General features: G+C 44.6%; 1 long non-coding RNA gene across 2 annotated transcripts; it reads right to left on the bottom strand.

The window, feature by feature from the left end:
* Positions 1 to 234: 234 nt before the first annotated feature.
* Positions 235 to 16155, bottom strand: LOC103566720 (uncharacterized). Of its 2 annotated transcripts, XR_011522681.1 has the most exons (6): positions 16018 to 16155; positions 13732 to 13822; positions 12733 to 12810; positions 8579 to 8685; positions 1045 to 1225; positions 235 to 732 (listed from the first exon to the last, which is right to left on the bottom strand). It is a non-coding gene; the product is annotated as an uncharacterized lncRNA (long non-coding RNA). The 2 variants fall into 2 exon arrangements; XR_011522680.1 differs by lacking the exon at positions 13732 to 13822.
* Positions 16156 to 24835: the final 8680 nt, after the last annotated feature.

The raw sequence follows: 24835 nt of genomic DNA, 5'->3' as shown, positions 1-24835 counted from the left end.
CCACTGTTTTCACAGATCAGAGCCAAGGGTATGTAGACACACCTGACAATGACCCAGCCCTCCAGGACCAAGCATTGATTCTGACTACCACAGCACAGGGTACCGAGTGCCTTCAAGGGTCTTAGCAAACTCTACAAAGAAATCTGCAGTCATTTGGCACTCAATCTCACATTGAGAACCAGGAGAAAGAATCTTAATCAATAAGTAAGTAAAGTTTCATGATTAGTTCTTTAATCACATGTTTAATAAGTTTCTGGGAAAGGTAGATGTTTCAAATGAGAATGTACTCATCCTAATACTTCTGAGTTCCTTGAGAGAAGAAATGGATTCAGAGTGCAAGGTACTGTTTTATTTGGGGTGGTCCCCATGCTGGGCATGAGCCCGTGGAAGCAGCCCTCCTCCAACATCTGTGGGATGGGGGAAAGATGGACAGTGGATGAATGAAAATCCTCCACCAGTAAGATACAGAGTGAATGAATGAATGAATGAATGAATGGTTTTAGAAAGGATGGGAGGATTGAGGGATAATCAGAGCTGGGGAGATCCTAAAGGAAATGGGCAGGCGTTGGTGAAGAGGTTTCCGGGTCCAGGGAAAGACCCAGGCAGAGCCAGCCTGCCATCTGCCTGCTCTTGCCTCAGCACCCCCTACAGGAAGTCCCTCGGGGTGCACCAGTCCGTGCCCTCTCTGCCTCCTCCAGCTGCTGCTGGGGAACTTTGATTCCGATGTGTCGCCTGTTACAGCGTCAGAAGGGAGAAAGAGAAGACAAATGAGAAATAACACTATGATAATTCTGGCTGCCTTAATGAGACAGCTGCGTTCATGTTACATGGGCCTAAGAAGGGAAGTTACAGTTCACAGCTCAGAGACAAAGCCCTTTATTGTGTGCCTGTGGGGCCCACCTGCTGGGCCGCCTCCATTTACATAAGGAGTCTGCAGCCCACAGAGGGCTCTGCCAGGGTTGGCCCTCCACCAAGGGATCTCCTGCCTGCCTCTTGTGGCACAGACCCCGACCCCTTCCAGCCTACCCATCCTCTGCCAGGCACCTGCCATCTGTGTCATAATCGCATCCTGTGGTTTCAATGGCCTCTGGTCCTAAAACATTCGCAGGCTCTGTCTCCCTTCTCAGGTACACAGTCTTCACACAGATGTTTCCTTTCCAGAGAAAAAGCTGACTTTCTCTGAAGCTTCTCTCCATCCTGCTGGCCAAATTGTTTCTTCCTTCCACTGAAAAACAAGGAACAGGACTTTTGATTAAAGAGTTCCCTCTTTCGGGGCAGAACGGCTGCCTTCCCTTGATTAAAATGTTTGCCAGCTGCTTCTCATTCTGGTTTCAGGCTGGCTTGAATCTTCTGGGTAATTACTTCTTATTAAGAATATTTTTCCTCCATGTGCTCAGTACACGATTCCCCACATGGCATGGAGCTGTTTCCATCTCTTGCACCCATCTCGACCTCCACTTGGTTCTGTGATCTGATCCCACCAGTCAGATGGAGAAACTAGCCCTCTGCCTTTGGAGTCTGAGCCCTCCAGACTTGCCCTGGTTCCTCTGAGCACCTGTGTCAGCTACGGAAAGCAAGCTGGGCCATTTCCAGGACTCTCCCTCACCCCTTGTGAAGGTCCCTGTCCACAACAGCACTCAGATCACAAAACACTTGCTTGTCGACACTAAGGACATCCTCACAGCTAACAGTCAGACTTGGAGTCCTTCCTCCTCAGAGACGCTCTTATCACAAAGGCACCTTGCTCCCTCAGCTGCTGTGTCCTCAGGGGTCTCCTGAGCTCCCAAGGCCTGTCTGAGCCCCTGTAGCCTCCCTGCTTCACCCTCCCCCCTGCTGCCTGGCCTGCACAGGTTGCCTGAGATGCTGGGCTTGAGGGAAGACAGAGCAAAACCTCAGAAAGTTGCACATAAGTGTTTAAAATGGAAAGGAAAATGTCTATGATCTTGGAAATGTCTAGGTCTGATTGTTATCACACCTGTTCTGGGAAAGGACAAGTTTGCCTGTCCACATTGGCATTCCCCAGCATACTCTGCCCCTGCTTCACCTTAGGACGTAGAAAGGCAACAAAGACCAAAGACACATTGGAAGGAACGGGGTTTGTATTCACTTTTTCATCAATTCATGGGATGATTACTCTGTATCAGGCAAGATTCTAGCTACTGGGATTGGAACCTCTGTATAATCTGCATTTATCTTTTCAGTGGATGACAGCAGAAATTCTGCTGACCAGGAAGCACTAAGAAGACCATTAAGGAGAAGTGTGACCTCCAGTGACGGCACGGAAGGGGCGAGTCACCCATTGAGTTTGGATACAGGCAAGGCTCTCTGAGGAGGCTGCTCTGCTGGCCGGGTCTAGCAGCCTCTGCTCTATCCTTTTCTGAAATAACACTTTCAAGATCAGAAAGGCTGGTGGTAAACTTTGACACCATTGCAAAAATCTAAGTAAAACCTCTAGTAGAGACTTTAACACTCAATAAAACAGATATTCATTCCCAGAAAGCAAAAAGAAAATTTGTTTTGGTTAAATATCCAATTTCAAGGATTTTTGATTGCTGTGATTGTGTTTTGTCTGTTCCTGTCATGCCAGACAAAGGAAAGAAGGCTGCATTCTCTTGAAGAACATACAAGTGATGGTTTCCTGGAGGACAAGATCCTGGGCATCTTCCTCTGAGGTCGTCAGCACACAGACTCACATGCATCTGCTGGGGGCTGTTAGATCACGTCCAGGTAACGTAGTGACATGGATCCAAGCCTTAAAAACATGACTTTTCTTTGTATATGTCCTTAATTGTTTCTTTAAAACAAATTCCAAGAGATGGAATTTAGTTGCAGTCAAGTTCATCGCAGCACCTCTTGCAAAAGTGAAAGGCTGGCAGCAGCCTCAGTGCCCAGCAACAGGAAGGGATGGCAACATGTCCATCATGAGGGCACTGTGCACCACCCCACAAGGAGGCAGCAGGATTTACAAGAAATCTGGCCTGTGCCATCAGGGGACCAGTGTGGACCAGGTCTGTACCATTGTTATTGATGTTTAATTGTTTCTATAAGCACAAAGAAGTGCAGACAGTTAGTTAAACCCAAGAGTGTTCAGAGAGAGGATCTCTGGAGGAGTAAGAACGTGGGTGGTTTTATTTTCTCAGCAATACTTCTTATTTTTTAAACAACACATGTTATTTGAGTGATTTTTCAAAGATAATTTAAAAAATAAAACAAAATAGCTCCCAGAGTAACCCTCCCTTCTAAGTACACCTCCCCCTGCAGACCGGGTGCTAACTGGCTGGCCGCGTATCCTTATCCCACTTGCTGCCCTTTATTCAAGGGTCATAGGTCACCTGGACTGCAGCGAAGTCCTTGGGAAGGAGCAGGGGCGCTCTCAGAGTGCACGCAAATGGGACCTTGCAGTGCCCACTGTGCCTGGACTCCTGGGGAGTCAGCCATTCTGCTCTGCTCCCCCTTAGTCAGGCCCACCCAAAGTGGTCAAGGCTCCCACCTGAGTCCACTCATTGGGAGCCCCCGGCCCATCAGACAGTGGACTGTCCACAGGCGACGCGTGGGGGAGGGGCACTCTCGAGGTTTTCTGGGCCCACTCCCTTCCACACTCCTGTCCTCGGCATGAAGGCTCCTTCCTCCCCCATCCCTCCACACCCCCACAGGAAGGATGTCTTTGTGCCTGCACCCTTCCTCTGTCCCTGGGACTCCTCCTCCCCTCTTCCTGAGACTTGCCTGGGGAAGGAGAAGGAAAATTTCTGTTCAAGACTAGCCTCTCCCACTCCTGCCACGCATGTACCTCTGAACAGAAAACCAGCTTCACAGAATTCGGTACTTACCTGTATATTTCCTGTGTGCTTCCCTCTCCCCCAGCCTCCTCTCACTGGTCCCTGAGGGTCCCCTCCTGCAGCCCACATTCACTCCACAGCTTTCATCAGAGTTTCCGATTCTCCCTCAAAAATACACATATCCATTGGGCCAGCCCTGGTGGCCTAGTGGTTAAGTTCAGTGTGCTCAGCTTTGGCAGCCAATGTTCCATCCCTGGGCACAGACCTGCACCACTCTCTTAGTGGCCATGCTGTGCTGGAGGCCCACATACTAAAAAATAGAGGAAGATTGGCATGGTTGCTAGCTCAGGGTGAATATTCCTTAGGAAAAAAAGAAAAAGCACATGACACAATTTTATGGGTCAGGTAATATCTTAAAAGAATCCATAGTACATAAAGGCTTGGAATCACCAGCTTAGGGCATGCCTGTAAGGATAGACAGAAGGTTTTAAACTCTTCAGGCTTAAAAAAACAAAACCTAAAAGAAACGAAACTTTCACTAAGTTAAACGTCTGCCCCCATCTTTGGAATCAAGTGCAACCATGACTCAGTTCCGAATGGCAGGGTCACTCAAATGGGTGTGTTATGGGGTCCAGGAAGGCTGTTCCTGAGCTCTGTGAGCTTGGCATCAGGACAGACACCTACACTATCCATAAACACATAGACGGGGCTGGGGTCTGTCTCAGTGGATTCAATCAGACCTCTCTGAAGCCCAGCGCTTTTGGCAATGTGTTGTGTTGAAGCGATGGTCTTATATTGTGTGTCTATTTCCCTGTATCTGAGCCCCTGGAGAGCAAGGCCCATGGTTTTTCCATCTCTATCCCCAGAACTGCTTCCAAAGATGGGCACTCCACTGTCTATGTTGGGCATCTTGGTCCTCAGCATCCCTGGCATGTCACCTTGCATCAGCAACCCAGCTTCCCCACAACCTTTCCATCTGCCATTTGCATCTCGTGGCCCTGGGGCCCTGTGCCCAGCAGGCCAGCTTCTGTGGCCCCATCCCCATCTGTCTCCCACCATGCAGTTGGCTCTGAAACCACCCCGGCCCTTCTTCCCAGTAGAGACTCAGGGGAACCAGGTTGCCATCTCTTTCTTGCTATCCAGATGCCCTCCATCCTTCTTTGTAGCCATTTGCTCATTTTTCCAGCAGCCTCTGCACCTCCCAGGCCAATCCCAAGACTCAGGCTGTGCTCTGACTGCCCGTGTGAGCACCAGTACCACAGTGTTCCACGGCCTTCAGTATCCCATGCACAGGTGGTGCCGCGGTGCATAGTTGCCTTTGTGTAAAACAGGAGTTTCCCTGCCAGAAGTATTTGAGGCCCTTTCTGCAATTCTTTCATCTCCAGTTCTTCCAGAAGTTCCATTCTCGCCCATGAGGACTTCCCTCTCAGCATGGACATCAAAAACCAGTTAGGAAGTTCTGCTCCATGCTGCCTGAAAGTTAATGTTTCTAAGCGCTCTCACTCTGATTCTCATTGTTGAGAGACAGACGCCGAGTGGCCTCCTGCCCCACATTAACTGTTGCAATCTGCATGGCTGTGGCTCCCCAGACACCAAGCCCCTGTCCTACACTGTAACGAAAATGTGCTGCATTCTGAGCTTTGTCTTCTGGACCATTCCAGGTGCTAACGAGCACACAACTTGGAATTGTTTTCCTTCTAAATTGCTGTAAAATTGTGAATTACGGCAATTATAGCCAAACTTCAATTATGCAGGTGCACTAGGGAAATATGACAATTTTGAATGAATGAAGAGACTTTACAAAACAACCAGATTGTGCATAAGGCAAGTGGCTGGGCTTCAGAGCATCCCCTTGCTATCAGAGGACGATCAAACTTGCCCTGCAGCAGAGAACAGTGGCCTGCCTTGTGGGAAGCCAGGAAGCGCCCCGTGGATCAGGCCCTTTGTGAGGGAAGCGAGACATCCTGCAGGGGGATGGCCTCTCCACCTGACCTCTGTCTCTGTCTCTCCTAGTTATGCCCATGAGAGCTACTGAGTGGAAGTGCCCTCTGTCAGAGAAGTGATTTTCCAGCAGCAAATTTCAATTGATGCTATTATCTCTCGTGTGAGATAACCAAACTTTTAAAAGTTTTTCCGTTAGAGACAAGAAGTTAACACACACCATGAGCCAACACACCCAAGAAAGTATATACTTTCAAATGCCTGTTTCCACAGTGTTTACACTGAGGGAAATGTTAACCCTGGTTCCCTAAACAGAACAAGTGTCTGCGTGATGCCCGTAAGATGGACTTTAGCTCCCAAGAGACACTGAGCAGAGAGGAACCAAAGGCCGGACGAAGTGTGACAGGCTGCAGGTGAGCGAGGGGTGAGCCAGCCCACGTCTCTCTGGTTCTCTAGGCATCTAAGCAATGGTAATAGCTGCCACCTGCTGCCTCCATCCCAGTGGCCTCTGTCTTATCACTAGAACAATCCTGACAAGTTGGGAAAGGCACAGAGGACAGGCAAATGTGAACCAAGTGTTGAAGATGGCCACAGGAGGCGATGGCCAGCAGCCCTCAGGCACCAGGAGAAGTCAGGGTTGGCCTAGGGGCTTCCTCCCTGCCCCCAGAAGCAAAGTCGGCTACCTGCATTCACAGCCCACTAGGAAGTGGATGAACCAAGGAGGGCTGCGGGATAGCCACAAAGAGTCCAGCCCCATGCTGAATGTGGGTTCACACACAAGCATCAGCCTTGCCTCATTTCTGCCTGAGAAAGAACAAGGACAAAGCCTTGAACTTTTGGTGAAGGAATCTCAGGTCAGATAGGAGCAGGGCTTCCGCGGGGACTGGACTGAGACAGGAGGGAGGTGCCCTCTGCATGCTGGCTTGCCACATCCCCTGGGGAGACTGCCACTAGAACAGGGGTCCTCGCCTCAGCCTGCCAGAGCTGCCTACCAGTCCCTGGCTTTTCGGTTGCAGATTCTTTCCAGCACCCAATTGCAGAGTCCTCTTTCTCTCATTAAGGATCTGTCTGTAGCGGATACAGTAAACAATAGGCCATTCAGCATCTACCCAGTAATTCTCCTGCTATTTACATTAACTGGCTAAAGCCCTGAGTGTGTGTCATTGGGGGAAGAAACAACCCGCTCTGTGGTCTGTCAACAATCAAAAGGTTAATGAGAGAACAATCCACCAGCTTGCTATTCCCAAACTACTGGAAGCTGCTTTCTCTCGAGATCTCTTAAATACAATAACAAGAACAAAAATCATTTTCTTTGACTCTCACCTTGGGAACAAAAGAGTAAACCCGCAAACAATTTTTCATTTGACAGAGAGTTTCTTGTAGTTTCTCTGCATCACTTCTGTTCTCCATGCCTCCTACTTTGGGAGTAAACGAGGAATTTCTACCAGACTTTAGTCCTGACAGGCCGCACACAAAATCTGCCGGGCAGGACTCAGGGGAGCAGGGAGTCTGTGCAGTGCAGTCTCAGCTCCAGTTCTTACAGGGGCCAGCACATCTCATGCCTGGCTCCCCTACTCACCCAAGAGACAGCAGGGTGTGGGGGAGCCCATGCCAGATGGAGGGACCCACTGCCTCTCAGCTCCGGACACGCCAGACTCAGGGCCCAGGTTTTTAGAATACAATGGAAATTCTGATGTTTATGTAAACTCCAATGATCTTTTCTCTCTTGGTTGCCAGTTAGATTTTGTTAAACACTATGCAGGCCAAATAAAGCACATCTGTGGGCCACCAGTTTGCACCCTCTGAGTGTCTTACCTGGAGTTTAATGTTGACTGCAATTCTCTCTACTGGCAAGTCACCTAAACAGAGGGACAAGTCGCTATCCTAGGACCCTTTGGGCTTGAATTCATTTGCATCTTTATCATATGAGTTTCTCAACACGACTCTAGGGAGAAAGTCTCCTCTTAAGACTAAGTTGTTGTCTTCTCCAGATCACTTCTGTTTTGGGAAGTCTCATTAATTACACCCCCAAAACCAAGTTTCCCCTCTAGTCAACTGGATAATAGGGTTACAGGCCCTCTTCCTAGAAAGGGCACTCAGAAAAATCTGAGAAGATGATCAGGAGAGGTGGGCATTTCCTTGCACAGGCTCAGTTGGGAAACATGCTTCCACATACTCTGCAGGTGATGGCAATAAGGCTTGAGCTCCTCCCGGAGAGATCTTAGTGTTAAAAATAAGGCAAAGTTCACAGGCAAGCTCTCATGGTGAGGCCTGGTCCAATTCAGGGTGGTTAGTGATTGCATCTTTTAAAACAGGTAAATGCTTATGAACCAACCCTTGAGTTCATTTGGGCAACTAGTTGGTGACAAGATCCCTCCTCTCATTTTATTTTGCTCCTCATTCTTGAGGGGCACAGATAGAAGGTCTGTCTTCTGTAACTGCTTCCTGCTGAGTGTGGACGTTGTCATAGGGACTGGTGGAGAAGCAGTTTTCCCCTAGCTAATCTAAAATAAGTTTGTGTGTCACCAGGCACAGCTCTTAGTTTACATCCTTGTGTAACGACCATCTGTAATTTTGTAGCCCCAATATGTTTAGTCACAAACTGTACCACAGAGGGTCCAAAAAGCAAGAGAAGAGGATGGCTATTAAGGGGCCCAAGAGTGGGAGGTGTGGCTGGTTTCTTTCTGTTGGCCAACTGGCCTTTTCCAGTAACCTAGTTGCACTGTCTTCTATGATGCCACTAGTATTAACATGGTGACAGTAAGACATATTAGCTGAGGTTCACACTCCTCCCTGGTCTGCCATGATGCCACAGAAGAACACACAGCACCAGTGACTGTGCAGCCGTGTCGATCACTCACCAGTGAGTCCTGAGCCAGGCGTCCTGACATGATGCCCCTGCTGGGAGTGGGAGTGAGTCATCACAATCTCTTCATCAAGAGCAGGCTAAAAGTTTATGAAAATTATCCTTTCAAGAGAGGGGAAAAAAATAAATTCCAACTTTGCACCAGCTCACTCCTGACACCAAAACTCATTCAGTTAATTAAGTTCACGCCAATCCCAGCACAAAACCCCTCAGGGTTCTTCTTCCACAACCTCCTTTTACATTCAGAATTTGTGCCATGTTTCTTTCTCCCCTTCCAGTACTTTAGGACAAATTTATCTTTCTTAACAAAACAAATAAAAATATTTCCATTGTTCGTAACTTTTCTGCTGAAAAAAATACATCTCACTTTTCTCGAACACAAAGATACCTTCTTTATTAATTTTTAGTAGCTTTAACTTGTCTTTTACATCAGCATTCCACAGCCCAGCAAATCTTAAACACTTTTCTTAAATTTCTAGAAACATGCTACTCCACAATACAACCCTTTGATAAAGTACAAAACATGTTTACCGAGAGGCCCAAACATCTTTTAGCTTCTCTGTAATAAGAAGCCAAAAGTAACAAACTCATATCTATGAATTACTGTCCAGTGTTCTACCTTATTTAGTGATGATCCAGATACTCAATAAATCCTTCATCATTTTTTTTTTTGAGGAAGATTAACCCTGAGCTAACTGATGCCAATCTTCCTCTTTTTGCTGAGGTAGACTGGCCCTGAGCTAACATCTGTGTCCATCTTCCTCTACTTTATATAGGTGACACCTATCACAGCATGGCTTGATAATCGGTGCCACATCCACACCCGGGATCTGAACCAGCGAACCCCAGGCCACCAAAGTGGAACATGTGAAGTTAACCGCTGTGCCCGCCACTGGGCTGGCCCCCTTCATCATTTTTAACCTAGCAAAATTTCAAAGTTTCAAGGTACCAAAGAGATTCTGAAATTTACTTCAAATACACACGCCACAAAACATAGTCATTGCTAAAAGTCTATCTACAAACTCTTATGCACTTAGATCTAAATCATTTGCTCCCAACAATTATGTTTCTGCACGTCTGCATTGTATCCAGTGATGTTAACTCTGAGGACATGCCAATTTCAGTCAAACTGTTGATGAAAATAATCCATAACCAATCTATGAATGAAAATTTGGGTGAGTTTATTCTGAGATAAAATGGGAGGACCATGGCTTGGGTCCTTTCATCCAGAAGGGAGAAAGGGCACCAAAGAAGTAGGGTGGACAGAGTGGTTATTTAGCCTCAAAGAAGATGTTTCACTTATGATTGAAATGTCCTCTTATAATAGTCACGAGACTGCTCTGTTGGCACAGCGATTGATGGACACAGCAGGTAGGTCTGCTGTCTCGGTGAACACACAGCAGGGTGGCAGGTCTGTTGTCTCCAGCTGGGTGGTCACAGGTTAGCACAGCAATCAGTTCCTAGTCTAAGGAAAGAGGCTTATCCTTAAGGAAATGCCGCTGTTGGAGGAATTTGCACCTCTATCTTAAGGCCATTTGTTCTGGCCATAGGAAATGTTTAAAGCAGACGTACAATGCATGCTCAATGGCCATGCAAGGCACTTTTTGAAAAACAAACTCAGGCCACATTAGATTTATACCAAATGGCTTCTTCATATACTCCAATATACCCTATTGCTTGCCATTTCTATTTGTCAGAACCAACAAACCTAAACAAGATTTCATTTACCAAAGACTATTTCACATCATGTCAACTTGGAAGACATTTGGGTTATTTTCTATTACATTTGCAAATAATTTATATAAGCACTTACTTTAAGCCAACTAAAAAGAGCTCTTTTTTGTTTTTGAATTATACCATCCGGAGGTAAAATATCACAACATACAACATATTAAACTCAATCTTCAGCCCCTCTCTCCACCCTGGAGGTGTGAAGAAGGGGATGGGGGCTGAAAGTTCCAACCCTCTAATCACACAGTTGGTTCCCTTGGCAACCAGCCCCCACCCTTAGGGGCTTTCCAAAAGTCACTTTATTAACATAAATTCAGGGGGGTGGTTGAAAGGGGCTTGTTATGAATGACAAAAAATACCCATTTCACCTTTATTGCTCTGGAGTTATTTCAGGAATTGAGGACAACATTAATTATAACAAAATATGGCCCTATGGCTTTTATATTGGAAATTACAAGGGTTTTAGGAGCTCTGTGCTGGAAATGAAATGAAGGTTTTTTTTAAATTATAAATCACAATATCACACTGAACTATCAGGGCAGGGTGATCAGACATCACCTGGGGGTGGTGGGGGACGAGGATCCCAAAGCATCTTTTAAATCTGGCACTGTACAGCATTGACAGCCATAATGTCTTCAACAAATCTATATTCCCTTGTTTCCAGCCTTTTAATGGGTGAAACAGGTGTGTTCCATGGGAATCTCCTGATCAATCCGTGTTCTAAAAGTGTACTGATTAAAGGAAAGAGTCCTCTTATGGTTTCTGGTTCAAGGGGCATTGTTTCACCAGGGCCAGTGATCTATCTGCTTCAATTCTATGTTTACTGGCATTCCATCACCTGCTTGTCCACCTGTCCTTGTGTCCATACTTCTGAGTTACCTCGCCTTCCATAAGCTCAACAGCCCAACTTTACAGATTTGGCCCCAGCTTATTGAGACCCCTAACTTAGATAGTATGTCCCTCCCTAGAAGGGGAATGGGGCATTCTGGTACACACAGAAAAGAATGCTTTATCAGTTTTGATCCTGATGTGGGCTTAGTGAACTGAGGAGTTGAGAAAGATTTCTTGGACTCTCAAGGTCTGGTAGCAGTGCTCCTTTATTCAGGGACAGGGGACAAGGCTCATGGGCAGTGAAGAACTGCAATTTATAAATTTATAAAGCTAAATTTATAAAGCATAGGTATTTCTTTATAAGACAAAGGAAAGGTCACGTAAAAAAGTCGTTAAAATGGTATCAGTGCAGGTGATACTGGCTCAACACAAGGCTGACATAAGGGAAGCCATATTGTAGAAAAGAAACCATATTGCAATTTTGAATGACCTCTGACTAACTAGCCTAGACATTCTCTGTAGATTTTGTGGCACCTTCCAGCTCCTTTAAGATGATAACTGTTGTTCTTTTGAGTTCCTTAGGAATGTGATGACCCCCAGTCAGACAGCCTGTGCTGATAGTCATCATCAATGACCACTGAAAGATCAGGGTATAGGGCAGCTGCTTTATTCTTTGATGCATATCCAGTAAAACAAAGGGCTATCAGGAACTGGGACCAGATGTCTGCCCCAACCAGAGACAACCTCCCGCACCTGGAGACTGGCCCCATATACAACTGGCCTGTAGTCTTTGTTCTGTGAGATGGTTCTTTCAGACATGAGTCAGCCAACTTCCCTCTTGCTGGCAAGCTGTAATAAAGTTCTTTCTCTCCTACCACCTTGCCTCCTGACTATTGGCATGCCTTGTGGTGGGCAGACAAGCCCAATTGGGTGCTAACACAGGTGGGGTATGGTTATCTGGTGGTCATATAACTTTGAATATGAATCAGGTCGAATCAGGTCAGGACATCCTATACTAACTGGAGGCCAGGCCGCCTTGGGCTTGTAGGGGAGGAAGGCATTTCCTCTACCTGCTCTGGGTTCTTCTGGCTGGAGAATGAATTAAATTCACATGAGACAGAATAACAGGAGAAAATTAAACAAAGATTTATAACATGTATACATGGGAGAGGCTCAGGCAACCTGAGCACCTCGCCAAAATGGCTGAAGCCACCACCTTAAATATCATCTTCAGCTAAAGACAATGGAGGATGTTGTGGGGGGACAGGGAGTCAATCATGGGAGATTACCACACAACTGCAGTAAACAAGAGTCAGGTTATTATGCAGACTTGAGTCCTTGCCTTCTGCATTGATAAAAGTTTCTAGAGATATGAGGTCATTCCTTCTTCCTGGTGCAGAGAGGGAGACACCTTTGCGGATGGAGATCTCCTTTACAATATAAATGTCTCTTAACAAAGGGTAAGTAAATTCTACTTTTCAGAGTTACTTTCCTGTCTGCAGTTTTTAAAAGTAACCAGCCCCAAATAATCCTCATGCCAAAGAGACATATCTTAGGGTGGCCAATTTCAGTCCCCCACAGTCCTACCTTTGAAACTTTAAGAGGTTTCATAGTCCAGAAGCTGAGTGGTAGATTGCTTCATCTCACTGAACACGTTTCTTAGTCCTGGTGATAGAACAGTCCAGTTAAAGTCATTTTAGAAGGTGGTGATAACAGGTGGGCTCCCAAAGTTAGGCCTATATTTTGGAAGCAAGCAACCAGGTATTTAGTAAATATTTCTATGGAAATACAAAGAAAAACAAGGTTAATGGTTGGAGTGAATTATAACCTAGTTCCTGAGTCCAGGGGGCAGCCAGTCTAGAAGACTTCTGGATGTCAGAGTCAAAGCATCTTTTGCAGCTTGAAATGTCTCTAATGATTTTATCAGGCATTCAGGTATCTTTCTGAGTGGCTTACAGCTTACAAACAACAGACAGGAATCTCTCTTAAGTTTCTATCGAGTTGTTCAGCTTTAGTGTGCAAGGCTTCAGGAAAAAGAGCAGATTCAATTCTTAATGATTCCAAACGAAAATGAAGGAAAAAATGGAAAACATTAGTTTGGAGATCTGTAATCAGATATTTCAGGAGAAGAAGTCAGGGTCCAGTCCAGTTCACAGGTAGAAAAATAACTGCAAAGACAATTAACAGAACTAGGATCTAATATCCACAAATGTGTATTATAGTTTTTGACTGAAACATAATTTTTCCCTAAAATCACCCTCATTTTTACAAAAGATAGCCAAATTAAGACTAATTGGTTTGCAAAATAAGTTTAGTTTCAATAAACTTGGCCCAATTATTTACATAAGTGCAGCAAGAATAGCAATTGATCATACAGGCTCTTAAATCTGCTTTGCTGGAATTTTTTTGAGGAATCTCAGATTGAACTTTAAGACTTCTTGAGGCCAGAAAAGCCAAGCCAAGGAATTGTGCCATCAGGCCTTGCCTGCAATACCTTAGATTTGGGTGAATTTCTCTTCTCTTGAGGTTCCCCAAAATATTTCAAGGTTCCTTGCACCCACCAGATAAATAAGCTTCCTTACTTACCAGGTAAGATTGCTGGAATCTCTCTCTGTAAATAAAGTACCAGGCCCATATTTCCAAGTGGCTTTATTTCCGGAAAGTCCAATCTTTGTTCCTGAAAGGCAGTATAATCATATTTGAGTCTGTATGTTTTTCTCAAATATGACCTTCCAGTCAAAGCCTTAGCAAGATAATCAATGTTCCCAATTGCCTCCTGTTATAAGGAGAACAGATTCTTATTGAACTTATGCAAATAACTATATTGCCACGAAATAACCATACTCACTCACTCACTAAGTTTCCAAATTCTGGAGAGACCAGGTAGGGAGAAAAAGAAAAATGTTTCAGTTTTGCTCACAAAGGTGTAATTTCACTAAATCGCTGTAAGTCTTAGCATAAGAGAAAAGAGAAAAAGATTTCCTTAAATCTGAGAAAACAAAGCAAAACATCAACAATATTGCAAACAAAAGTCATAAAAAATTATAATCATCCTCATCAGTTCATTCAGTCCTGTATAATCGGTTCTTGAGCTTAATCTTCTATTAGCAGATTTGGGGTCAGTTTCTCTGTTAGATTTCTGTAATTTCTTACCCAGTTCAGTTTTATAATTGTAAAGCTTATCAGAAACCTGCATTCCAGAGTAAGTGTCAGAGTCCTTTCCATGAATCTCTCCAAAGATGAGACATATTTGCAAAAGTAAAAATTAAAATCAGATTAAAACAATAACTGTCTGTAAGCAGCAACTCAAAAATGAAAGCTAGCAAAGAAATTTGGTTAATTTTGTGACATATATCTTAAAATAATAACTAGAATTATGCCCAATAACCAGGACAGATCAGAATTTTAGGAATGTTATATAATTTTCAAAATGTTTATATCAATAACATTCACCCACATAATACCACCTGAGAAAGTTTATCATCACTATCTGACAATGTTTCCAATGCAATTTAACAGACCAAATAAGCCTAATTAGTTTAGAATCTTCCTCCTTATAGGAAGAGAGCAAATCTATCTGTGAAGTCCCAGGGGCCCTCTGAAAATCCACAGAGAAATCCTCCTGCTTCATCCAGGTCAAAAGAAAGCCTTTATTCAGGACTTGAATATTTTTGAGGGAGAAGCTTGTCAAAAATATCAAAAAAGTTTTAAAACACTTATTTAAACAAGATCAAGGGTTGCCGATCTTGGCGTTGTGAGACAAGGGTCACTGAAACAATGCTTCATAGTAATATTTAACCAAAGTGACAACAGAAACAGCAAAAAAAAAAAAAAAAAAAAAATCTTAATAGAGAGACCTCTGTCTTTTTGGACATAGGAAATTATTTTAACAAAACAGATTTTATGTAAAGTTTGGAGGCATTACATAGAAATTTTCTAATGTTCAAAGAACAAAGCCTCTGGAGCGGGGACGTCCGGGAGCAGCAGCGAGCTCTACCTACCATGGGGGCCACCTTTCCCAGCTCGCCTCCGCGTCCCTGACCAGCAGCTGGAGCCAGTCAAAGATGACCCGGCTCCTTCCTGCTTCCTCGCCGGCGCGCACACACTCCATATTTGGTCATCTTGGCTCCAAGTTGGGGAGCTTTCCCGGAAGGGGTCCCGGGACCCTGTCCCCCGCAGGTCACACGGTCACCCCCGCCCCGGTGCAGAGTTGGGGAGCGCAGGGCTCGGTCCCCGTTCCGGGCGGCACAGCGGACCCGGGGTGGTCTCCCGGGAAGGCCCGCGTCCCGGAAGCCTTTGTCTGGGCAACTCCCACCTCCATGCTCCCCGAGGCCCTTGCAAGCCAGCGCGCCGCCAGGCGAGCGCCCGAACCGGCCGCAGAAACAGACCCGGCCAGGGGCTCCGCGAGCCCCTCGGGTGCTCTCACCACCATGCACCACCATGCACCCCAGGCGCACCCTGGAGCGCGCAGCGCCGCGCCCAACGCCCGCGCTGCAAAAGGCGTCCCTCAACGCTTCGGGGGCTCTCCCCTCACCCCAGCCCTTCCCTGCCTAGCCTTGCTGCATCGGCTCCCGAGCCAAGTGCAGAGCGGACACGCTGCCCCGCTTAAAAACGGTGACATCTCTGCTCGCTTCCCGGTCTGACCCCGGCCGGCTACGGTCACGTGAGCCGAGCGCCGAAGCCCGCCGGCGAGGGGCAGCAGGGTGCACGCCGCTCCTCGGGCGCCGTCTCCGCCCAGGTCTGGCGGTGCTGAGCTGAGCCCGCTCTGGGGACCCGGGTCCCAGCCCACGATTCCCCTGGCTGCTGCGCCTTCGCCGGGTACCCGGGTCCATCCTTTACACGTGGCCACATCTTCCCCGGGGACTCGCTCACCTCTCCGCCTCCTTTTATTTTTTGATGAAAAACTGGGGTACGTCGGTCCGGACCTGGCTATCTTCTCCAACGCACTGGAGAGGAAGAGGCTGAGGAAGGAAGTGACAAAGAGAAGGGCTGGTGAGCCGGCCGAGGAGGAGGAGGAGGAGCAGGGTGGGGGTGGGGGACTAAGTTTCTGCGCTCAGGAAAGGGGCCGCCCACACTCCAGGAAAAAGCCTCTGAGCAGGAGACTCAGGAGAGGAATCGCCGCACCATGGGGCAGACTCCAGACAGGTGTGCGGCGCTCGAGACTTCTGGGAAAACGGACCCAGAGGTGCCATTCGCCACCTTTCTTTCGCTCTCCTCAGAGCCAGTGATCCCCAACCCCGCATCTGGTCCTGGGCATTGATATATTGCCAAGATTTCTCTCCTAACATATGAGATAAAGCGCCCCCAAAGTGCTGAATGTTGAGGGGTCCTAGGAGGAACGTGACATTGTTCTGTATGCCAGGAGCAGGCGCCGCCAGAAAACTGCCACTGATGACAGCAGGATGGTTCCATTTGCAAAGCAAAACGCATTCTTGAACATCGATTTGTCTCACTGCAGAGAAACGTTACTGGGGTAAAGCTAGTTTTTTTATCCTGGGTCAATATAGGTTTCTTCCCTTTTTTATTCATTATTTCCTATGTTTGCATGATTCAATCGATTCGTACTCCCTTTATTTCAGTCACTGTTGTTTTCATCTATGTGTGTGTGCGTGTGTGTGTGTGTGTGTGTGCGCGCGCGCACGCGCACGCGCGATATGCTTGCTATACCTAGAGTCCCTTTGGAAAGGAAACCGAGGCCCTGCTGATGAAACCGGCAAACTGCCATTGATGATTAGGTAGTAGCTAAAGTTTTCTTTTCCTTTTTGCAATTACTGATTACAGTTTTTAGCTGTTCCCCTGCCCATTGTTGCCTGTGCTGCTTAGGCAATATGGTATCTGATTCCCACTCGGTTCCCATAGATAACATCTCCCTGGAGCCTGGGTCACCATGGGAATGGGTGGGTGAGCTGTTTTTCAGGAATTAGGACCCCTGTGTCCACTCTAGGCCCAGTTGAGACTGCCAACTCATCATCCAGGCTGTGCGGATGTCCCATAAGCAACCTTTTGATGTCAAGAGGCTAAGAACTCCACCCTCAGATCATGCTAACACAGCCATTTTGTGAGCATGGGTCCCATGAAGAGGCATGAAGTCTGACTACGCTTGCACAGATCGTCAATTACCCCACCTCTCCTCACCTCCAGTCATCTATCTCCAGGCTTAAGACCACCTTGTCCTTTGCCCCATAAATATCCCTGAGTCCCCATTTTCTGGGAGGCAGATTTGAGATTCATTCTCCCGTTTCCTCACTTGGCTGCCCTGTGATTAAACCCTCTCTCTGCGGCAATTTTGTCATCTCGGTGTCTGGCTTTCTGGGTGACGGGCGAAAATGAACCTGATTCGGTGGTAACGCTGAGAGGAATGACCCAAACTATTCCTGGGGCAAAAGTTGCACAAATAACTACTCAAAAGCTCCCCTCCCCCAGAGCTGATTGGATTGAGCGATCATATGACCCAAGAGCACACAGGCCCTAAACTGGCCGTCGTCCTAGGAGGTGACCTGGAACAAACAGTCCTCACCACGCAGAGCCTCTGGTCATTAGGCAAGCCAATCAGATTCTCCCTTGGAAGTTGAAAGTGGAGAAAACAGAGAATGTGCTGTCTGACAGAAAGGCTGAGGCCGAGAGAGGGCTTTAGGCAGAGGCAGAGAAGTGGGCTTCCAGAGAGCAAAACGCTTCAGAAAGCAGACGGGAGCAGGAAGTAGGAGGCGGATGCAGGCAGAGGTGGTGGGAGCAGAGTCCAAGGGAAGCTGATGGAGTAATGGCCTCAAAGACCTGCTCCCTGGGGAGACGATTGTCCCAGTCCCTTGGGCTACACTGCATCCGTCTGCTCCCAAACCATGTTCTAGCTACCCTTTCACAGTCAACACCTCTCACTTTGGGTGTGACCCTGAGTGAACCTCTCTTCCCTGTCAGCAAAAGATTACTCTTCAACAAAGGTCGGATTCGGCCCAGGTTTCTCACGTCAGATGAGGGTTAAGGTGACTCCAACATCCTTTGAGGCCGATTTTTTTTCTCACAAAGAAAGCTGAGATGTTTACTTTATATCTTTCAAAGTCTACTTAATGCAGAATCTATAGTTCAAGAAAAGTATCACATTTAGCAATCCTCCAAGGGGGAGCTGGCTTTTTGGCCTGTGGCATGATGACAATTCTTCATTCAGATGATATCCAGTGAAAGGAATAATCAGTCTGTGGTGGCCACTTCTGTTATGGTTGAGTAATTTGTGTTTCACATCACTCTACCACGAGCAAAAAAAGGAGTAGGTGGCTTCACCAATGCAAGTGAAAGTCCCTGTGATATAACAATGGACTCACTCTTTAAAAATACTTTATACATGTCGATGCAAAATAACCAATGATCGTTCAACAGATATGAGAGATATGTGAGTTTTACTTGAGCCAAGGTGAGGATTATAATCCTGTCAGGACTTTTCCAGAAAGGAAGAAAGTGTTCTGGAGAATCATGGTTTTCAGTGCAGGCATAACTTTTTAGAACAAAGAACATACATTAAACACACCCAGGATACATATTCATCAAAGTTTCAAAGAGGGGTTCACTTGCAAATTAGCAGGTCAACATGACCCTGATGTCAGGAAAGGGACTAATTCAGGTAGCGTTATCAGTAGGGTGAAGGAGGGGCAGTTTGCATTCTTATCTTGAGAACGTGCTCTTTACTTTAATGGGTAAGCAGATGGACAAAGTGTGTCTGACGGGCCCTAAGGCAGGCTTCTTTAGTTCGAGCCCAATCAGTTTTGAGCGCAAGTAGTTGCCCGTATCCCTCAATGTGTGAAAGTCTCTCGTACCTATGCTGCAGTAAGTGTTACCTAACTTCATGTTAATCTGTGAGGAATTACAATTCAAGAAAGTTGTTTTGATGAAATATTGAAAATTTTACCAATTAGAACTTTTCATGCCCAATTCCTACTCTTTGTGTTTCCATACAGACTTTTGCCATCTTTTCTTGTTATCTCAGGAATATTATCATCAGGCAGCTAAACACTGTGGACTCAACCTAAAAATCAAAAAATAAAGTTTATCAAACAGTTAAGAAGTATTCATTACCCATGAAGCATGTAACAGGAACAGAGTGCCAGTGTTGTAGGGCACAGAGTAGCCTACAGCATGAGCTTTGTCAGAAAGAACTTTAGGGAGTGTCCATATAAAATATGAAGACAATCTTTATCCATTTATTTAATTTCATAGTATAGACCAGCACTGTCTAATAGAATTATAATTGTGAGCCAAGTATGTAGTTTAAAATTTTCTAGTACCCGCATTAAAAACATGTGAGAGCTGGCCCTGGGGCCTAGTGGTTAAGTTTGGCCCACTCCACCTCTGTGGCCTGGGTTCAGTTCCTGGGCACAGACCTATACCACTCATCTGTCAGTGAGTGGCCATGCTGTGGTGGTAACTCACATACAAGAAGAAGACGATTGGCAGCAGATGCTAACTCAGAGCAAATCTTCCTCAGCTAAAAAGCAAAACAAAACATGATATTAATTTTAATAACATCTTATTTAACCCACTATATCCAAAATACTATCATTACAACTGTAATGGATATTTAAAAATTATTGAGATATTATCCATTCGTTGTTTTGTTCTATGTCTTTGAAGTCTTTTTAGTATTTTACACTTATAGCACATTTCAGGTGCTCAATAGCGTTATTTGATTAGTGATTACTGTATTGGTCAGTGTAGCTATCGACAATTCCAGAATAAAGCATGACATATAGGCTAATAATTTTACCTGAGAAATTACATGTTCCTGGAATGAGAAAAATTATATTTAAAGGTTCATGGAAAATTGAGGTATTCCTTTAAAAATATAATTGTCTATTTTGTAATGAATAGAAAAAAATCCTTGTAAAGGAGTTCAAGAACAGCAATTCTATCCTGAGTATATACCCAACAGAAAAGGTACATAGATTCACCAAGAGACAGGTATGGGAGTATTCATGGCAGCAGTGTTCATAATATTTCTAAACTAGAGCTACCCAAATGCCCAGTAACATTTGAGTGGTTAATCAATTGTGGCATATTTATATAAAGGGAAATCATCCACCAAGAAGAAGGAACAGCCAACAACTACATGCGGTGATACGAATAAATCCCACAAATACACTTGAGTGAAATGAGCCTATTATTCCTTTCACATGAAGTGTTCAAAGCAGGCAAAACTAATCGTGGTGTCAGAGTTGGGGCAGTGGTGATCCTTGTTGGGTTGGGGGCTTTAGTGACTGAGACGAGGCCTGAAGTGGAGACTTACAGGGTGCTGATGATGCTATGCTTCTTGATCTGCATACTGGTTAAAGAGGTGTTTTGTTTTGAGAATTCGTTAAGCTGTACACTTAAGATAAACTTTTTTCCTGTGGCTATGTTCTTTTTTAATAAAACATTTTTTGAAAAATAAAGAATAGAGGATCTTGACCAAACAAGGCTTATTCCAGGAATGTAAGGATTATTTGACATTAGGAAACTTAATAATCCCCTATACCCAATAATCTCTAATTTTTTTTCTGCTTTATCTCCCCAAACTCCCCCTGGTCCATAGTTGTATATCTTAGTTGCAGGTCCTTCTAGTTGTGGCATGTGGGATGCTGCCTCAACGTGGCGTGACGAGAGGTGCCATGTCTGCGCTCAGGATCCAAACTGGTGAAACCCCGGGTTGCCACAGTGGAGCTTGCGGACTTAATCACTTGGCCACCGGCTGGCCCCTCTAATTTGTATCTTATTCATTAAAATGAGATTTCTATTTGGACCTGTCATTCTAGTTCAGACTACCATCACCTTGTGCTCATGTTAATGTTGACTGACAGTCAACATGAGATGACAGTCAGACATGCAACATGACACGCAACATGACAATCAGACATGCAACATGACAGCCAGACATGCAATGATGATTGCATGTCTTAGGCACTTCTTCTTGATCCAGTTGTAGCAGTGTTTGAGTGCTTTGGGTGACACAAGGAAATAAAAGTAAAATCTGTGCCCTCAAGAAATAATGGAGGGGGCCAGCCCCGTGGCCCAGTGGTTAAGTCTGCATGCTCCGCTTTGGTAGCCCAGGGTTCAGATCCTGGGTGCGGACATGGCACCACTCATTAGGCCGTGTTGAGGTGGCATCCCACATGCCACAACTAGAAGGACCCACAACTAAAATAAGTACATACTGGGGGGATTTGGGGAGAAAAAAGCAGGAAAAACAAGACTGGCAACAGTTGTTAACTCAGGTGCCAATCTTTAAAAAAAAAAAAGAAAGAATGGAAAAAAGACTATATACCATGAGCAAGTGGGATTTATTCCAGGAATGCAAAGTTGGTCCAACCCTGGAAATTAATCAATATGATACAGTATTTTAATAGGATAAAGGGGAGAATTCACATGATCATCACAATACATGCAGAAAAAGCATTTGACAAAATACAGTACCTTTTCATAATGAAAAGACTCAATAAACTTAGAAGGGAATTTCCTCAACCTAAGAAAGGGTATCTACAAAAACTTCATAGCTAGCATCATACTTAACAGTGAAAGACTGAAAGTGTTTACCCTAAGATCAGGAAGAAGACAAGGATGTCTACTAAAGAATCCACAAAAAAGCTATTACAGACAATAAACCAATTCAGCAACATCGCAGGATATAATATCAATGTATACAAATCAGTTGTATTTGTATATACTAGCAATGAACAATCTGAAAATGAAACTAAGAAATCAATTCTGTTTACAATAACATCCATAGAATAAAATACTTACGAATAAGTTTAACTAAAGGAGTGCAAAACTCGTATACTTTTACAAAATGTTGAAAAGAAATTTTTGTAAACCTAAATAAGTGGCAAGACACCCTGTGTGTATAGATTGGAAGACCTAATATTGTGAAGATAACAATACTTCTCCGAGTGATCTACAGATTCAACGCAATTCCTATCAAAATTTTAACACCCTTTCTTTTGCAGAAATTGACAAGCTGATTCTAAAGTTTACATGGAAATGAAAGGTATGCAGAAAAGACAAAACAATCTTGAAAAAGAAGAACAAAGTTGGAGGACTCATATACCCTGATTTCAAAGTTTACCGCAAAGCTACAGTAAGTGGCACTGGCATAAGGAGTGGCATATAGAAAATGGAATAGAATTGAGACATCAGTAATAAACCCATTCACCCATGGTCAATTGATTTTTGATAAGGGTGCCAAGACCATTCAATGGGGAAAGAATGCTATATTCAACAAATGGTGCTGAGACACTGGATATCCACAAGGAGAGGAATTAATTGGATTCCTATCTCACACCATATACAAAAACTTAAAATAGATCAAAAACCTAAATGTAAGAGCAAAAACTATAAAACTCTTAGAAGAAAACATAATCTTCATGACCTTGGAATAGGCAACGTTCTCTTAGATATGATACCAAAAGCACAAGCACCCAAAGAAAATATAGATAAACTAGATTTCATAAAAATTAAAAATGTCTATGCTTCAAAAGATACCATGAAGAAAGTGAAAACAACCCACATAATGGAAGAAAACTTTTGCAAAGCTTACATCTGATAAGGTTCTCATAACCAGAATATGTAAAGACCTCTTACAACACAACAATAAAGAGACAAATAACCCTATTTAAAAATGGGCAAAGAATTTGAATAGATGTTTCTCTAAAGGAGATATACAAATGGCCAATAAACACATGGAAAGGTTCTTGACACCATTTGTCACTAAGGAAATACAAATCAAAAGTACCAGATACCACTCCACACCCACTCTGATGGCTATAATGGAAAATAGCAAGATTTGGTGAGGATGTCAAGAAAGTTGTCCCCTCGTACATTGCTGGTGGGAATGTAAAATGGTGCAGCCTCTGTGGAAAACAGTTTGGCAGGTCCTCAGAAAGTTAAACATATATTTCACATTCTTTGACTCAGTAATTACACTCCTACTTCTATAACCAGGAGTTGTATGTCCAAAGTAGGCAAATTCACAGAGAAAAGCAGATTGAGCATGGTGGCTAGAGACTAAGAGGAGAAGGGAACAGGGCTAATGGGCATGAGATTCCTTCTCTGGTGATGAAAAATATTCTGGAATTAGATAGCGATGAAGATTACACAATCATGTGAATACACTAAAAACCACTGAATTGTACACTTTAAAATGGTGAATTTTGTGGTATGTGAATTATTTGTCAATTTAGATTTTTTTGAAAAAGAAACAATGGAAAGACAAGACTAATAGACAATAATTAAAAGCCAAATCAGAGAACAAATCAAGATGATGTAGCTGAGAAAAGCTGCTGAACGTAGAGGTTGATCTGACTGCTTGAGGAAGGTGCTGCTTTTCCTCTTTGCTGCTTCACTCATTCATTCATTTATTCCTTCATTCAACAAGTATTTATTGAAAACCATTATGTGCCCAAACTCGTGTCTCTTTCTCAAAGAGAGATCAAAGACAACCATCTTCTCATGTGAAAGAGAATTGTTCTTTCTCAGCTGAAGAACAGTCTTTTCCAAACTGGCTTATTAGACAATGCATATGACCATTAATTCTAGAATTTACATTAAGATGTTTTCCTTTTTCTTTTTTTATTTTTTTCTTCCTCCACATCTTTATTTCTTTTTTTCTCCTCTCTAGCCCCCAAATCAGAAACAATGTCTTCAACAAAGCTCAGGTATTATATCCATCACTCACAAGACAACACAATTTCTTCCCCCGCTTTCCCTCCCGCTCCTCCCTCCCTCTCTTGCCTCCTTTCACTACGTAGTTTCTAGTCTTCACCCCAACATAACTTCAGGTTGCACATGGCTTTGGCTTTCTATGGTACGGTCTTTAATACCAACCCTACTTGTTCAACTCATCATTACCCAATAGATGCAGTCTTTCAGTATCTCAGTTCCAGATTCTTGAGAGAGAGAATCTAATTGACTCATTTTGGATTGATTATTATGACCAGTTATATATACTATGTCCAGGACATAAGGCTGCTTTTTCCAAAAGCCATAAATGAGATAATTTCTCTCCAAAGGAGGAGTGAGAGAGGAGTCACTCAAAAGCACGTCTATCATAGACGCCATCAACACTACAGATCCACATCATACAAGAAGTAGCTACTAGACTCATAGAGATATTTTCATTTACGTTTAAATTAATTAAAGTAAAATAACATTAGGGTTAGGGTCAGGGTCAGGGTCGGGGTCAGGGTCAGGGTGAGGGTTCGGGTCAGAGTTTGGGTTAGGATTTAGGGTTCAGGATCGGGCTTGGGTTGGGGTTCGGGTTCGGTTTTGGATTAGGGGTGGGGTTAGAGTTCAGACTCGGGCTCAGGTTCAGGTTTGGGTTAGGGCTCGGGTTCAGGGTTAGGATTCAGGTTCAGGTTCGGTCAGGGTTAGGGTTAGGGTTCGGGGTTAGGGGTAAGGGGTTAGGGTTAGATTTAGGGGTTAGGGTTCGGGTTCGGGTTCGGGCTAGGGCTAGGGCTAGGGCTAGGGCTAGGGCTAGGCTTAGGGTTAGGGCTAGGGCTAGGGCTAGGGCTAGGGTTAGGTTTAGGGTTAGGGCTAGGGCTAGGGCTAGGGTTAGGGTTAGGGTTAGGGCTAGGGCTAGGGCTGGGGCTGGGGCTGGGGTTGGGGTTATGGTTAGGGTTAGGGTTAGGGGTTAGGGTTAGGGTTAGGGTTTAGGCTTTAGGGTTAGGGTTTAGGGTTA

This window comes from Equus przewalskii, chromosome 9, assembly GCF_037783145.1.
Source record: "Equus przewalskii isolate Varuska chromosome 9, EquPr2, whole genome shotgun sequence".
Taxonomy (NCBI): domain Eukaryota; kingdom Metazoa; phylum Chordata; class Mammalia; order Perissodactyla; family Equidae; genus Equus; species Equus przewalskii.
This window is presented reverse-complemented; position numbering and strand designations above follow the sequence as displayed.